This window comes from Lycium barbarum, chromosome 11 (assembly GCF_019175385.1).
Source record: "Lycium barbarum isolate Lr01 chromosome 11, ASM1917538v2, whole genome shotgun sequence".
NCBI classification, from domain to species: Eukaryota; Viridiplantae; Streptophyta; class Magnoliopsida; order Solanales; family Solanaceae; genus Lycium; species Lycium barbarum.
The window spans coordinates 3874187-3881441 of NC_083347.1; the positions used below are offsets into that span (position 1 = coordinate 3874187).

Below are 7255 nucleotides of genomic sequence, written 5' to 3' on the forward strand. Positions count from 1 at the left end.
CTAAGGTGCATTGTTTGTGGTTCTGTTAATTGGGTTAATGCCTCTACTGCCATTCTTCTGGTTGCTTGTGGCCAAAGGAAAAATGTATAATAAGCTGCTTTTCTAGGCTTGTTTAGTCTCTTTCAAGCTATGCCTCTTATTTCAAGCTTTTATCAGTATGCATGCTGCTGAATTCTCATTTTAATGCAGATTGTTGAGCCTCTGAATAGCTTGTAAATCCTTAGAGGCTTCAAGAATGTGGACACATTCGGGGGATGTATCTAACAATGGTAATGGTATAAGAAATATTGACTCATTTTGTAGTGTAGCCGAATTGGAAGACATTGATTTCTCAGAGGTTACCCAAGCCAAGACACTTGAACATTGAGAGGCAGGTTTCATATGATGAGAGGTCCCTTACTGAAACTCAACTAGGGTTCTCTCCCCATCCCCCTTCTAGAGCTGAAAATGTCTTCCGCGCTTTGGAACATTTTGATGGTGTATTTTCGCCATCAAAAAGATCGGGGTTCACTACCCCTAGGTCGCCTTTTGGACAAGGCCCACATCCTATGATTGCCGAGGCTTGGGAGGCTTTGAGGCGTACCTTGGTGCACTTTCGTGGGCAGCCTGTTGGGACAATTGCTGCACTAGAGAATTCAGATGAAAAGCTTAACTATGATCAGGTAAGACCTTTTAGTTGTACTAATTGTTACAAGGTCAATGGTGTGTGCATTTTTGTTTTGACTAGTTAACTTTGTTGCGATCAGAGGAAGAATTTTATGTTTGCTTAGTGTGAATCATTAAATTCATAATTTGACATTTACCATTACCTTGTTAAGAGTTATCTGTAGTTGATTCGATTGAATATTTTTGCGCTATGTAACAGTAGAAAACAGCTTATACTTGTGCATGGGATAATTGTATTATGCAGTATAGTTAATCAGGCCAGATTAGTTTTAACGTTGGGAACCATGTACTATCACTCTCTTATGCTGTTTGGTCCAAATACGAAGTGCCCTTTTATAACCATCTACTGCAAGACAATAAATTTGTTGGTCAACAATGTTAGGCTCTTGATAAATTATGGTAATTGCAAGAAGATCCATTATTCAGAGGGGAGTAGAGATGCCATCTTATTCCTCTAAGCTTGTTTTGTAGGCTTTCACTTAATGAGTTATAGTTTCTTTTATCCTTTCGTAATGATGAAAGTTTCCTTTGTTCAATTGAAAGGGTTAATATCTAGATATCATTGAATGCCAATTATGTGTTTTGGGGCAGTGTTTTCCCAGACTCGAAATTCATGGTTTACTGGGATCTCCACTTTAGCTATCTTCTAGATACACTAATTTCAGGACAGAATAATTTCCTATTTGCTGTTAAAAGACTTGAAATGAAGTCTGGTCTACTGAGAAATTGAGTTGTATTCTTACAAAGTTCATTGATCAATACACTTAGTCTGGAATATATCTTGTAATTGATAAGTGTTTCTAAAGACGTATGAGAAAGGTATTCATTTTGTTGTTATTCATGATCAAGATGTTTGTTAATAGTCATCTTTAACTTCAGGTGTTTGTTAGAGACTTTGTTCCAAGTGCGCTAGCTTTTCTAATGAACAGGGAACCCGAAATAGTAAAGAATTTCATCTTGAAAACTCTTTGTCTTCAATCGTGGGAGAAAAAGATAGATCGATTCCTATTGGGAGAGGGTGTAATGCCAGCTAGTTTCAAGGTACTTCATGATCCGGTTAGAAATACCGAGACATTAATTGCAGATTTTGGTGAGAGTGCGATAGGAAGAGTGGCTCCTATTGAGAATTTGCAGATTTGATTTTGGAGATGAAGAGATGAAGGGCATAGTCGGTCCCACTGGGCGTGCCAAAAATCTGTCCGCAATAAATTTTGCTAGTAGAAAATAAATAATTACAATCATAAAACAAATATAAGAAAAAATCATTTTATTGATTAGTTTGTGAGTACAACTCTGGATGCATCCCTTGATTCTAATCTCCGTGTTGCTCGTCTTGATTCGAGAGCCAATGTAGCGTCTTTCTCGAATGAACGATGGACTTGTGTTGATGTGTTGAATCTTAAAAGAACTTTTGAGCAACACTTTGGATTGTTCTTGAGGGAAGATGCCTCTTGCTCTCCTTCTTGTTGAAAACCTTTGGAGAAGACTTATGTAGATGTCATTGCTCTCCTTTGTATAGGTGCGAGCTAGAGCTTGGGGGTATTTTGGTCTCCAAGTAATTCTAGCGGACCTTGGGCTAGAAAGACGTGGGCTGGGCTCGTCTTGTAGAGCCCAATTTATTGGACTAACTGAAATGTAATTTGGATTTCATTCAAGTCATGTAATTTTGACTTAAATAATTAATCCAACTTTATTAATCAAAATTTGACTTGGTCAACATGACAATAACTTAGAGTTTAATCCAAATTTTGTATGGATTAATTCAACTAAAATTTTGATGTCTACAATATTCTTACTTCATTTAGTAATGCGAATAAATATTTACTGCATTTCCCATCAATTGATAACTAGGGATTGTGCAAGCAAGCAAAGTCAAGGATTTCAGACTAATATAGAAGATATACTTAATTATAGTCTTTTATCCATTGAAGGAGTCCAAACCAACAGAAGACTGAAGTGGCTTAAAGTAGCATGGAGTGAGTGAACAAATAGAGGAGAGGGGTAAAATGGGTTAGAGGTGGCGAGGTGGCATGCCACGTGGCATCCACCTCATCAAATGTTAGTGCCACGTAAGATTGGATGTCCACCTTGGACAACTTTAACGGAGGAGGAGTATATTTGAACCCAAAGTATAACGGCAAGGATATATTTGGACCCAAAGTATAACGGCAAGGATATATTTGGACCCAAAGTATAACGAGGGGTATATTTGTCCCCTTTTCGATAGTACAGGGGTATATTTGACCATTTTCCGTATATAAAATTACTAGGGGTGTGTTTCATTTGCTAGGTCCGAATCATAGTTGATGCCGGCTTCGTCAATGAAACCATTTCCTGCTACTTTTCTTTAGGTTTATCCTTTAGATGACTAATGTGTGATATCATGTAATGATGGAAAACGATACAATCTATCTAAACTTTATTTAACAAAACAATACAGTACAATATAATATGACACGATATATATGAAACTATATGTGACAACCATCAATACAAGTTGTTCGTCTCTGTCAACGTCAGGAGAGTCTCAAGGGCGAAGCTAATAAACGTTTGCTTTAGGCACCCAATTTGTTTTTTTTAATTATAAAATTTACATAAAATGGGAACAAAGAAAAACAACCTACTTTATAAAAAATATATTTTAGAACTATATTAAACACTCAATTTTTCATAATAATAAATATTTTTTTACAACAACATGCAGGGTAATCATGTACTGCAAACACGTGGCTAACATCTTAGAGCCCGTTTGGATTGGCTTATAAGTTGCTTATAAGCTGTTTTCAGCTTTTTTGAGTGTTTGGCTGGCCAGCTTAAAGTCATTTTGTGCTTAAAATAAGCTCAAAAAAATAATTGGGCCCATTTGACTTAGCTTATCTAAAACAGCTTATAAGCTGAAAACAGCTTATAAGCCAACAAAAAAAATAAGTTAGACTACCCCAACTTATTTTTTTAGCTTATAAGCTGCAAACAGCTTATAGGCATAAGCTCATCCAAACAGGCTCTTACTAACTTGAATTATTTTCTTACTGTTATAAATAATAATATTATTATGTAAAGTTAAAACTGTGTTTTTTCAAGATACTACAAAAAAAAAAAAAAAAAATTTAAAAAAAGCAACACTGATTTGTGTGTGTATGTTATTTAAGGTCTCTTATTAAAATTTTACTTGTCGCTGCTTTATTGAGATTAATATGAAAAGCAGATTGAGCTGACCATTAATGTAATGGCTATTAGTATCATACATTTAGAAGGCTAGCAAGACAAAGTGAAAACGACTTGATAAAAATTAATATTAGCCTAAATCCAACTCTGCAAATCGAACTATCAATACTATTGCAGAATAAATGTAATGAACAATATATTTACATAAAAAATAAAAAATAAAATAAAATAAATAAAAACAAAAACTAGGAAAAAGTGAGAACCAGAAGAATGACAAAGACTACTCCAACTAGCTACTAAGAATTCCATGCTCGACTTTGTATAGGTGTTCTCATTCCTTCATGAATAGGTGCTGCAAAATAATCTCTTGTTAGAGTCACCCATGGACGAAGTGGAGTTCTTTCACAATACATAGGAGTCTCACCCCTTGTCCATAACGTTCTTCCATGCGAATAGAATTATGCACTTCCACATTCTCATAAGTTTGACTGCGATCAACATAAACAAACTGCATTTGAGCCTCTAGTTTTATCCGAATTTTATTCCCTTTAACTAACACAACTTTTCTAGCCATCCCGTAATAAGATCCTTGACGGATTCTGATTGAAGCATCCAGCCCGGGGTCACGCCTTACTCTTCCAAATTTGTATCCTTTCTAGCGGGTGGAGATCCGAAGTTGGTTATTGATACTAATCTTACATAACCATTTCTACTTTTATTGTTTTTATAATGAATTATATTGTTTAGGCTGCTTGTATTGGGGGTTTGTGTGCTTGGCTTGATAATTTGAAATTATACCCATAGTGAGGTTACTCAGTCCTCTTCCTTGATCTCCTTATCCAAAATGAGGGAAAAGGACATTCATATATGTGCAAGTTAATAAGGTTTTAATAAAAAAAAAATTACTCAACCATGAGATTCGAACTAAGTTTTCTGAAAATAATTAGCACATTATAAGCATGTATCGTCCTTTGAAAATATATGTCTCCACTTAAATATCAAATTGTTTAGTTAGCAACAAGGTTCAAATTTGTGGCTTGTAATAAAAATTGAATAATTTGTTCTGATCCAAATGCGTTGTTGAAAGATCGAGGACTAGTTTTTGTTTGCCCAAGAAAAGGCCATGGTATCAAACTTTTCTTGAAGATCAACTCAACGATTCACTTCTTTTATTTGACGTTTCGAAGGATTATATTATGTAAATAATAAATTTGCTGTTTATTCTCCCTTTATTGCATCTAATTTTATTTAAGAACAAATTTACCCTCACTGAAAGAAAAAAAAAAATCAACTCACGAACGTAGGGTATAGAAAATGGTAAAAATAATAATTTGCATCCGGCATTTATATTAAATTATAAATACATGTTATGTGTTTGCATTCAAATTTCTATCACTTAATCATAATTAATTAATATACATTTTTACTTCATTTAGTTATTTAACCATAGTAAGTTAACATAATTTGCTATAAACATGGGGTGCTAATAAATAGAACTTCGTCTCAATTTATGTGATACACTTTCTTTTTTAGTCATTCCCAAAAAGAATGATACATTTCTTTTTCTTAGCAAAAGTTTAACTTTAAAATTTATCTTTTACGTTTAACGAGATGATTTACAACCACACAAATATTTTTGATTTGTTTTATATATCAAGATTCAAAAGTCTTTCTTTATTTCTTAAACTCCGTATCCAGTCAAATTATATTACATAAATTGAGACGGAGGGAGTAATACTTATTATTTTCCCCTTCAAAGATTTCAGACTGCCATGAAAGATATAGGTATAAAATAGTCTTCTGCCACACGCTATACTACATTTCTTGAGCCCCTTGCCTTTATCCATTGAAGGAGTCAAAACCAAAAATAAGACTGAAGTGGCTTAAAGTAGAATGGAGTGAAGTACCTCTGCCTAAACCCGTCAACCGGTTTGGTTTAACCGGTTAAAATTGGTAAAACCGGAACCGGAATCGGTAGAACCGGTTCCGGTTAACCGTTTAATTATTACAAGTCCGGTTCCGATTTTTTTGAAACCGGAACCGGTTAAACCGGTAAAACCGGACCGGTTAAACCGGTGAAATAAAAAAAATAAAAAATTATAGCCGTTGGGCGTTGGGCCTTTGTCCGTTAATGGACCGTTGGCAACGGTCCATTTGCAAAAATGGTCGTTGCCAAACGGTCATAAAATTAATTTTTGGCCCCCCAACCCCCCAAACTTTTTTTTAACACTTTAACCCATCCCCCACCCCTATATAAACCCTTCTTCATTTTCATTTTAATTCACACCAATTCACTCTTCTCTTTCTCTGAAATCTCAATCTCTCAATTATAGTTACTTTGCAATAATTAGCCACTTTATATTTCTCTCAAATAAATATTACAAAGTCTTATTATAGTTTCAACTTTCAATTATTAATTTTGCAATTATAATATTGCTGGTGGAGTTGGTGATTTTGCAACAATCCAAAGTAGCTTTGGTGGATTTGCAATTCTACCCGCCTTCACTTTGTTGGAAATTAATCCGAAAATTTGGTACCTTCGTTCCAACTCTATCTTTATTTTTCGCAATTTAATTTACGCAATTTAATTCTAGCAATTTATTTTTTGCAATTTAATTTATGCAATTTAATTCTAGCAATTTAATTTGTTGTAATTTATTTTCTTGTGATTTATTTGATTGTGATTTAAATTAATTCTATTTAATAATGTCAAAGAGATTAAGACGTGGTGTCGGTAGTAGTAGTGGTATTGTTAGGGGTGGGCTTAATGAGGAAACATTTGTGGAAGAAACACCTAATTTAGGTATTGATGTTGGTGGAAATAATCCATTTTTAGGTCATGAGGCAATGCAACAACATTTTACCGACACTTTTAATGAAGATGATGAAACACAACCCCCCGAAAATCCCATAGGAAATACATGTCCTGCACAATCACATACACAAGACAAACCGCCTAGAACTCGTAAGCCAACAACTAAAGTTTGGAAATTTATGACTAAGAATAGGGAAAACCAATCAGCTACATGTACCCTATGTGGACAAGTATTTAGTTTTAAGCAAGGAACTGGTAAGAATGGTGGAACGGGTACACTAAATGGTCATATGAGAAGCAAACATATGGATGTTTGGGGAGAGCAAACGGGTTCAAATGTGGGGGGTATTCAAATGACAATAGACCCACGAACCGCTAGAAATTTTAAGTATGACAAGAAAAAAGAGCGTGTAGAAATAGCTAAAATGGTAGCTTATGATTGCTTACCATTTTCCTTTCCCTCGGGTTTGGGGTTTGTTACTTACATTCAACGTTGTTATAATCCGTTATTTGAGGGTATTCCTAGAAGTATTTGTAGAGCCGATGTTATAGATTTATTTAAAAAATATAGATTTTATTTGCGCCATGTATTTAATCCTTTAAATTGTA

General features: G+C 34.5%; 1 pseudogene; it reads left to right on the top strand.

The window, feature by feature from the left end:
- The first annotated feature begins 235 nt into the window (after positions 1-235).
- LOC132617593 (probable alkaline/neutral invertase B) lies at positions 236-1806 on the top strand (annotated as a pseudogene).
- Positions 1807-7255: the final 5449 nt, after the last annotated feature.